Source organism: Panicum virgatum, chromosome 9N (assembly GCF_016808335.1).
Source record: "Panicum virgatum strain AP13 chromosome 9N, P.virgatum_v5, whole genome shotgun sequence".
Lineage (NCBI taxonomy): Eukaryota > Viridiplantae > Streptophyta > Magnoliopsida > Poales > Poaceae > Panicum > Panicum virgatum.
In genome coordinates, this window is record NC_053153.1 from 79,091,860 (window position 1) to 79,102,720 (window position 10,861).

A 10,861-nucleotide genomic window follows, 5' to 3' on the forward strand; every position below is an offset into this window, starting at 1 on the left:
CGGGACAAACGGAAAAAACCCCTCACGGCCTCACCCCGTCGTCTGCTGGCCGTGGCCCCACGGCGCCTTCCCGATTCCTCGTCTCGATCCCATACGCCGCCCGCCCCGCTGTTGTCGGTCGAAACCCACCGGCGAGCAGCGACAGGCAACACGAAGAGCCGGGAGGTTGCCGGGGTGCTGGCAGGCACTGCTCCCTCGTCGACGGCCCGCAATTCCAGCACACGCAGCGGCTTGTGAAGACGCAGGGCGTGCCACCTAACCTATACCCGATCAGGAAGGTGCGAACGTGCTTGCAACGATTAGCCTGCATACACAAACACGTGGAAACGTAAGTCCGAGCCGTGATCGGCTCCCCGGGATGACTCTTGCATCGGCTTTAAGGAGCCGATCGAGTCCCGGTATCAGATTGCATCTGTTTGCATCCGGATATTGATAAATAAAGCGAATAACTGTAAAGCTGCTTCAATTAAACTAACTAATCTAATCCACGACAGTAAAGGTTTCACTGTTAGATCGGAACATCCTACACGTGATTGGGCCTAATGAACGCAACAGATAACTAAACCATAACCTAAAACAGAGGCCTAAGAACTAGCAAGAGCCGATTCCCGGAACAATCCCTATTAAGGCTAAGATAAAGTATCTAGTACACTACCGGATCATCCAACCCATTTGCAAGGCCTAATCTAACAGATATTACGCCAACTCTTTAGAAAAGAGCAAACCGTAACAGATCAGATATACTAAACATAAAAGAAGCAGGGTGTTGCCTTTAAGCAGCTAACTCTATGCAACAAGAGCTATTATAAGACGATGACATGATCGTGTAAAGACAACATGATATTCGTAAACAATAAACAACAAAGCGCGATAGATCTACTAAAGCTATGCTACGAACATCAGGATAACTAGCATTACTCGCCATCAAAAACGCTTCAGTACGAGTAACATCAAGGTAAAAGCAAGAACAACGCTGCCCTGATCGCGCGAAGCGATCAGGGCAGCATGGCGCTTACTTGGAAGAAACTCTAAGGTTAGGGGTGGCGATGCGCCGAGATTGTTGTTTTGCGAGACGTGATGATCTCTTTTTTATGAATAACATAGGGTACATATTTATAGTCCGGAGACTTGGGAAACAATCTAAACTAATCTTGTCCCGATCGGACTCTATCTCTAATCTTGAACTAAATCTAAAGATACATGGCCCATGTGGCCCAAATGCTCACGCAGGAGCCGATTTACAAGCCTTCTTATTCTTCTGCTTTAAGCCCATCTTGCTTTCGGCCCATAAAGGCGATAACACATGCCCTCCTAGTTTTGGCAATGATAATTCTAAAACCATTCTGTCGCTTCATCTTCCCGTTAATGTTCTGTTGTCGGTCGAAACCCACCGGCGAGCAGCGACAGGCAACACGAAGAGCCGGGAGGTCGCCGGGGCGCTGGTAGGCACTGCTCCCGCGTCGACGGCCCGCAATTCCAGCAACGCGCCGCGGCTTGTGAAGACGCAGGACGTGCCACCTAACCTATACCCGATAAGGAAGGTGCGGACGTGCTTGCGAAGATTGACCTGCACACACAAACACGTGGAAATGTAAGTCCGAGCCGTGGTCGGCTCCCCGGGACGACTCTTGCATCGGCTTTAAAGAGCCGATTGAGTCCCGGTGTCAGATTGGATCTATATCTATCCGGATATTGATGAATAAAGCAAATAACTATAAAGCTGCTTCAATTAAATCTAGTTGATCTAATCCACAACGGTAAAGGCTTCACTGCTAGATCGGAACATCCTACACGTGACTAGGCCTAATAAACGTAACAGATAACTAAACCATAACCAAAACAGAGGCCTAAGAACTAGCAAGAGCCGATTTTCGGATCAATTCCCTGTTAAGACTAAAGCAAAGCATCTAATACGCCACCGGATCGTCCAACCCGTTTGCAAGGCCTAACCTAGCAGATATTACGCCAACTCTTAAGAACAAGAGCAAACCGTAACAGATCAGATCTACTAAACTTAAAAGAAGCAGGGTGTTGCCTCTGTACAACTAATTCTATGCGACAAGAACTAGTATGAGATTGAAACATGATAGCACAGAGGCGACATGATATTCGTAGATGATAAGCAACGAAGCACAACGGATCTACTAAAAGCCATGCTACGAACATCAAGATAACTAGCATTACTCACCATAAAAAACGCTTCAGTACGAGTAATACCAAGATAAAAGCAAGAACAACGCTGCCCTGATCGCAAGAAGCGATCAGGGCAGCATGGCGCTTACTTGGATGAAACCCTAGGTTTAGGGGTGGCGATGCGTCGAGATTGTTGTTTGCGAGACGTGATGACGCTCTCCCTTACAAATAACAAAGGGTACATATTTATAGTCCGGAGACTTGGGAAACAATCTAAACTAATCTTGTCCCGATCGGACTCTATCTCTAATCTTAAACTAAATCTAAGATACATGGCCCATGTAGCCCAGATGCTCACGCAGGAGCCGATTTACAAGTCTTCTTCAATCTTCTGCTTTAAACCCATCTTGCTTTCGGCCCATAAATTAATCATGTTAATTTTTGGCGATAACACATGCCCCCCTGGTTTTTTCAATGATAGTTCCAAAACCAATCCGTCGCTTCATCTTCCCGTTAATGCTCATTAAACACACTGCAACCACCAAGGAAGATGCAACGTCTCTGCAACCGGCTCCTCGTAGAACAAGATCCAGGCTGATACCGAATATCGAACTCTGACAATGCAAACATCCATTTTCCCAGCCGGCCTTTCAGGACAGGAGCCGACAGCATGTGCTTTATGACATCCGATTTGCATATGACAATTGTTTCCGCCAAGAGCAAAATATGACGAAGCTTTGTACATGTAAAGAATAAGCAAAGGCAAAGCTTCTCAATTTCAGGGTACCTGGTCTCAGCGTCTAACATGCGCCTGCTGAGGTAGAAAACCACCCTCTCCTGGCCGTCGTGCTTCTGGACTAACACCGAAGCAATAGAAGTGTCACCCACGGATAGGTACACGTAGAACGGCCTATCTTGCTGAGGAGGAACCAACACTGGAGGCTTGAACAAATATTCTTTAATTTCATCGAAAGCTTGTTGCTGTTCTACCCCCCAGCGAAACTCATCATCGGATTTGATCTTTACTAAACACATGAATGGCTCAATGCGTGCAGACAGATTAGAAATAAATCGTCTGACAAAGTTAATTTTACCGATAAGCCTCTGTAACTATTTCTTTGTAGTAGGTGGCTTCATCATCTTCACAGCTTCTTGACTCTTCAGGCCGATCTCAATTCCCCGTTCATGCACCAGGAATCCCAAAAATTGGCCGACCGACACACCGAAAGCGCACTTCTTTGGGTTCATTTTAAGCCCAAACCTTCGAGTCCACTCCAGAACTTGACGTAGATCTTCTAGATGCCCCCCAGCTGATTTGGACTTGACCACGACATCATCAATATAGATCTCTACCAGTTTGCCGATGAGATCATGAAAAATGTAATTCATGGCACGTTGATATGTAGCACCGGCATTTTTCAGTCCAAAGGTCATCACCAAATATTCGAACAAGCCGACCGCGCCTGGTACTCTGAACGCAGTCTTGTTCACGTCTTCTGGGGCCATAAGATCTGGTTGTAGCCGGCAATACCGTCCATAAAACTCATTATCTTGTGGCCGGCAGCTGCGTTGATCAATGTTTCTGCAACAGGCATCGGGTACTCTTCTTTTGGCGTCGCTCTGTTGAGATCTCTAAAATCAACGCAGACACGCCATCGTCCATCCTTCTTTTGCATCGGTACCACATTGGAGATCCACTCTGCATACCGGCATGGCCTGATGAACCCAGCATCCAACATCTTCTCCACATCTTTCTTGACTTCTTCTAGGACTTCGGCCTTCATCTGACGTGCTCGTTGCTGAAACGGCCGAAACCCTTTCTTAAGCGGGAGCCGATGCTCAACGATACTTCTATCCAGACCGGGCATCTCGGTGTAGTCCCATGCAAAACAGTCCTGGTACTCTTTCAGTAGTGCAATCATCTCCTCTCGCAAGGCCGGATCCAACTTCTTGCTGATAAATGTCGGCCGTGGCTTATCCCCAGGACCAATGTCAACCTCTTCCAAGTCATCAGCTGACGTGAACCCGTATCCGAGTTTGCCGTCGTCTGAAAAATCAGCTGCGAACGCAAGAGGGTCTTCGTTATCCACAAGATCAGCGGCAAACACAGGGAGATGACAGGAAAAATTATTTGGCCAACCGCACGGGCTGGCCGCCTCTATAATTCCATCATCATTCGAAACCAAATAGTCCATGAGTGTCCAACTGCCAGAGCAGGCCATCGTGTGTACATGATGTAACAATTCCGAACCCACGCAGGATTTTTCTATTTTTTGGGGCCGATCGCTGGGACCGGCCTCTCTATTTCTATTACATCTCGTAGCATGCCAGGATGCGTCTACTCTGTGAGGCCAGTGGATAAGACCAGCCTCAGTCCGTTTTTTGTCGCCTCGATCCGATCACAGTCTTCCAGGGCGATCCCTGAGATCGGCTCTTGTCCATCTGCGTCCCAGGCATTCATATCTGCAAGCGAGACTTCGCTGGAATCGTCTGCATGGACCACTTCTACTTCATCGCCATCCCATTGGATCAGATACTGATGCATTGTGGAAGGGATATAGCAGTTGGCATGAATCCAGTCCCTCCCAAGCAGTACTGTGTATGTACTCTTGCTGTTGACGATGAAGAACGATGTTGGCACAATCTTGCGACCCACTTTCAGCTCCACATTTAGGACCCCCATCGCCTCTGATGGCTGTCTATTGAAGTCATTAAGCATCACATTGGTCTTGATCAGATCGGTAGAAGAACGACCCAATCGGCGCAGCACAGAGTATGGCATCAGGTTGACTGCGGCACCAGTGTCGACCAACATCCTGTTCACAGGCTTGCCATTGATGAAGCCCTTGAGATACAATCCCTTTAGGTGCTTGTAGCTTTTCTCCTTAGGCTTCTCGAAGATGATCGGCTGTGGACCCAGATCCAACTGTGCGACAGCCGATTCTTCCAGTTGGGGTGCCCGAAACTCCGATGGGAGCACGAATACCATGTTCACATCAGCCGATGGCTTCTCATCGGCTTTTGTCTGCTTGGGGCGCCACTCTTTTCTCGGAGGGCGTCCCTCCTCCCTTCGCGGTCGCCTGATTTGCTCCGCGAGATCCGGACGCGCTTTCCTCAGCACGTCGAGGTACTTTGCTTCTGCCTCTTCCAGATTGCGCAAGCGCTGTACTCTGCGCTTCTGCGACCGATTAAGCCCGTCAGGACACCACAGTGGACGATGGTACCTGTCTTCTTCTTCTTCTTGCTCGGAATTACCCCTAGTCGGCCTCCTCACATGGTCATCATGACGTGTTCCGGGCCTTAAGCGCCGGAACACTGATGTCTCGTCCTGCTGGTGTCCTCGAGGCCTGCACACCAAGCAATCATCTATGGTAGGCAATCGGCTCATGCCGGAGTTCCAACAGTACCTGAAGAATAGGCAATGCCAGTGGTCGCGTACAGCCTGGCGTCTCCCCAGTGTCCTTCCTAAGCGGTGCTCGTACTCGTCTTCTTCCGATTCGTACCAGCGGCGCAACTTGTACTGGTACTGGTATTTTTCCAGAAGCCGATTAGAAGCTGGAAGCTGATTGCGGATGTGACGCACCTGCCCTTCGGTCACATGCTGCTGTTCCAGTTCGCGTCTATCCTGCAGCCGTTTGCCAGAAGCGGCCTCTCTCCTCTGCTTGTCATGGCGGCGTACGGGCCCCACCATGTTGATCTGGAATGCCAAATCCAGGCCCTTGGATCCGAGATCTGACAGCTCCACCATGTTAGCTTGCAGGAAAGGCTTTGTGTCAACCTTCATCGTGTGTTGAGCCAGGATTAATCGGCCTTGCTCGATAGCCGATTGTATCTGACGACGTAGCTCCTTGCATTCACCCGTGGAATGAGTGAACGAGTGGTGCCATTTGCAGTACATTCTTCCCTGCAGCTCTTGTGCCGTCAGCAACTTGTGATTCTCTGGGAGCTTCAGCTGTTTTTCTTTGAGGAGCAGATCAAATATCTGCTCCGCCTTGGTCACGTCGAAGTCGAAGCCCTTCAGAAGCCCCTGCTGTTTGACCCACTTGCACGGGATAGGGTTTGCCCCCCGAGTCCACTCTGCCACGGCTACTTCTTGCTCCTCGCCAGATTCATCAGATTCTTCCGCCTGGGCCATGTTTACATGGCGCTTGAACTTGTCCTGGTACAGCTCAGGATGGTAATGTTCGTATGCTGTAAGCTTCTGCACCAGGTGCGCCAGAGATGTGAACTCCAACTGAAAAGCTGCATCCTTGATCGGCTTAGCGAGTCCCAGGACAGACAGATCGATTGCCTCCTTCTCTGTGATGCGCGACGAGTAGCATCGGTTCTTGACCTCCCTGAAGCGCTGTATGTATTCTAACACAGTCTCTCCTCACTTTTGCCTGACTTGGGTGAGGTCGGCAATTCCAGCTTCAGCAGCCTCCGAGTGGTACTGGGTATGGAACTGATCTTCAAGCTGCCTCCAAGTCCGAATCGAATCTGGAGCCAGTGATGCATACCATCCAAAAGCTGGGCCTGTAAGGGATTGGCCGAAGAACCGGACCCTCAACGGATCCGACACTGAGATCATCCCAAGCTGCGTTAAGTATCGGCTCACATGCTCGATGGAGCTGGCTCCTTCTGACCCGTTGAACTTGGTGAACTCAGGAAGCCGATACTTGGGTGGCAGTGGGATCAAGTCATAGTCACTTGGATACGGCTTGGAATAGCCGATCGCTTTTCTCTTGGGCAGGATGCCGAACTGGTCTCTCAGTATTGCACTGACATGCTCCACACTGAGAACTCCTAGGGCCGATGGCTCAGCACTCGGCCCAGTAGCATACTTTGCCAGCCACGCTTGTTTCTCCGCGTCTACTCCAGAAGCTCCTGGGTTTACCATCTGCACCGAGCGTGCTGGACTGACACTGTCAGGGATGTAGGCGCACATATAGCCGTGCGGGATCTCCTTGGGTGGCTCGGTGAGGAACTGGCCTTCTCCGGGATCACCGCCGATCTTGTGGACGACATAGATCGGCGCGCTCTGTGGTTTTGGAGCCGCAAATGAGAATGGCAATTGCGGCCTAGAATGCAGTGCAGCTTCCTCTGTGTGACTCCCCAGGGTTGGCCCCGATGGAGAGTACTGGTTCTTGATTATCTCCTGGATGACGCGGTGCGCCATGCGCTCGAGTTCGTTCATCAGACTCTGAGAGTGCCGATGAAGCGCATGGGCCACCATGTAGTTCATCTCCTGACGCAGGGCTCTGGTGCGCTCTTCTGATGGCACAGACAGATCTATGTTGTCAAGAGCGTCTTCTGGTGAGAACCCTTTCCACCTGATGCCATGGTTGCGGGTCCTCTCAAAAGAGCCGATGAGATCGGCTTCCAGCAGAGCTTTGATCTCACCATACTTCTTCTTGTGTTCAGGAGAGAGCTCTTCATACGTGACGGGCTTGGGAGCGGGTTCTTGATCTTGAGCTCCAGTCATTGTTGCAGTGGACGTTGTTGCCGAGAGTGTCCCACCAGGCGTGCCAGAATGTGTTGTCGGTCGAAACCCACCGGCGAGCAGCGACAGGCAACACGAAGAGCCGGGAGGTCGCCGGGGCGCTGGCAGGCACTGCTCCCTCGTTGACGGCCCGTAATTCCAGCAACGCGCCGCGGCTTGTGAAGACGCAGGGCGTGCCACCTGACCTATACCCGATCAGGAAGGTGTGGACATGCTTGCGAAGATTGACCTGCACACACAAACACGTGGAAACGTAAGTACGAGCCGTGGTCGGCTCCCCGGGACGACTTTTGCATCGGCTTTAAAGAGCCGATCGAGTCCCGGTGTCAGATTGGATCTGTATCTATCCGGATATTGATGAATAAAGCAAATAACTATAAAGCTGCTTCAATTAAATCTAGTTGATCTAATCCACAATGGTAAAGGCTTCACTGCTAGATCGGAATATCCTACACGTGACTAGGCCTAATAAACGTAACAGATAACTAAACCATAACCAAAACAGAGGCCTAAGAACTAGCAAGAGCCGATTCCCGGATCAATTCCCTGTTAAGACTAAAGCAAAGCATCTAATACGTCACCAGATCGTCCAACCCGTTTGCAAGGCCTAACCTAGCAGATATTACGCCAACTCTTAAGAACAAGAGCAAACCGTAACAGATCAGATCTACTAAACTTAAAAGAAGCAAGGTGTTGCCTCTGTACAACTAATTCTATGCGACAAGAACTAGTATGAGATTGAAACGTGATAGCACAGAGGCAACATGATATTCGTAGATGATAAGCAACGAAGCACAACGGATCTACTAAAAGCCATGCTACGAACATCAAGATAACTAGCATTACTCGCCATAAAAAAATGCTTCAGTACGAGTAATACCAAGATAAAAGCAAGAACAACACTGCCCTGATCGCAAGAAGCGATCAGGGCAGCATGGTGCTTACTTGGATGAAACCCTAGGCTTAGGGGTGGCGATGTGCCGAGATTGTTGTTTGCGAGACGTGATGATGCTCTCCCTTACAAATAACAAAGGGTACATATTCATAGTCCGGAGACTTGGGAAACAATCTAAACTAATCTTGTCCCGATCGGACTCTATCTCTAATCTTAAACTAAATCTAAGATACATGGCCCATGTAGCCCAGATGCTCACGCAGGAGCCGATTTACAAGTCTTCTTCAATCTTCTGCTTTAAACCCATCTTGCTTTCGGCACATAAATTAATCCTGTTAATTTATGGCGATAACATATTCATTAAACACACTGCAACTACCATGGAAGACGCAACGTCTCTTCAACTGGCTCCTCGTAGAACGTGAAACTGCCGATCCGTCTTCGTCTTATCACTATTTAACCTTACCCTGAATCGGCTTTTCTTCACAGCAAACTCCTTCTTCCTCCCACAGCCAAATAGCGCAAAAAAACCATACTCCTCTGCCAGCCATGGCGATCTCTTCCTCCTCCGACTCCAACTCCTTTGGAGACTCTTCCTCCTCCTCTTCTCCTTCTTCTTCCCCCCTCCCTGCTTCTTCCATCGACTCCATCCCAGAGAGTCGGGAGCCGACGCCGGAGTGGGACCCAACTGCAGCGTATGAAGCGCTGGCTCCTCTGCACTGGGATGCAGAGGAGTTCAACTTCGGGACCATCTCCGAGGAAGACGAGCCCAAGACCGAGGGAGAAGACCTCCGGCTCCTGTTCCAGGAGGAGTCGGAGAACAGCGACGAGGAAGACCCCTCTTCGGACGGAGTCGACTAGTCCTCGGAAGAGGAGATCGACTCCTCCTACGACGATGACGAGTCGATGGGCGGAAAGCTCTTTCGGTTCCTCGGGTCCTCCGAGGAGGACAGCGAGGAAGAGAACAGCGGCGGCGGCGGCGGCTGGAGCGACTTCGGGTTCGAAGGCGGCAGCAGCGCCTTCGGCAGTGACGACGACGACAGCGATGACGACGACAGCGGGGATGCGCCGGCCCGAAGCCCCAAACGCCGTAGGTACTAGGTACCTACGAGCAGTAGAAGTAGGTAGCATCGTAGGGGTAGGATCACAAAGCCGAAGGATCAATTGCTTTGTAAAAATCGGTTTTTCCTTGTAATGACCTTTCTATTAATGAAATCGATTTCCTTCAATTCTGTGTGTCTGATGTTTACTTTCCAAAAAGCCGATGGCAACGCATTAGGCTTCTATAAATATCCAAGAGCCGACAAAATTCAAACTAGAAGCAACTCGCATAAGAGTAGAGTATCACTTCCACCTTGAACCGAACTTGAAACAAGCTCTCAAATCCGAACGTAATTCGAAAACCCAGCTCTACAAATTCGAGCAAGAACTCCTCAAGCATCCAGAATTCGAATCAGAGCCCACAGCAACCAAACCCCAAGTCAACGGATCTGAACCATTGCAGACTCTGCAGCTCAGACAACAAATCCTACTGTTGATGATGCGGCAATCTGTGGCCTGAAGGTAATATTCAGCCTAATTCTTTTAGTATTCCTCAGCTTATTAAGCTTCTGAAACTTTAAATTTTGAAACCTGAGACCGTATGCATACTTCTGAATTACTGAACTTCAGGTGTCAGACATCATTTTGCCGCATCCTTCAAACCCAAAATCTTTTTGTCTTGGCCCACGAACTCATGAAAACCCCATAGATTTGATCTCTCGTGAAGCAAATAGGATCCCTTTCGTGAGTCAAAACATTGATTTGAACCTCTGGGCCGACTGCTTAAGAGCCTGGCCCAACCCTCCTGAGAGCTGGATTACATGGTACAGCAGAGTAGCAAAAGCTTATATGCCCTTCTAGCAGGATTTGAACATAGCCGATGCACTTAACTTATCATTATCAACCCTTGACAAAGATGAAAACCTTCTGAAAACCATCGGCTATTTCTGGTCCGATGCTCTGAATTGTTTCCTCTTTGGTCGTGGACCCATGACTCCACTCTGCTAGATGTCACCATGATCACTGGCCTAGACATTGGATCTCCTAATCCAGCTGCCCACAAAATGGCAGAAGTCCCCTTCAAACTTTCTTCCAAGATTAACTGCACAAACTGGGGTACTTACATGAATCAGCACATGAAAACAAAAGGTCCAGTGACTGAGAAGGAACACACAGCCTTCTTAAATCTTTGGCTAGAGCACTTCATCTTCTGTGGCCCTTCTTTAGCTCCAACTAAGAACTATCTTCCCTTGGCCTATCACCTGGCCCATGGCAATCACACCGGCCTAGGTAAACTTTTTCTTGGAGAA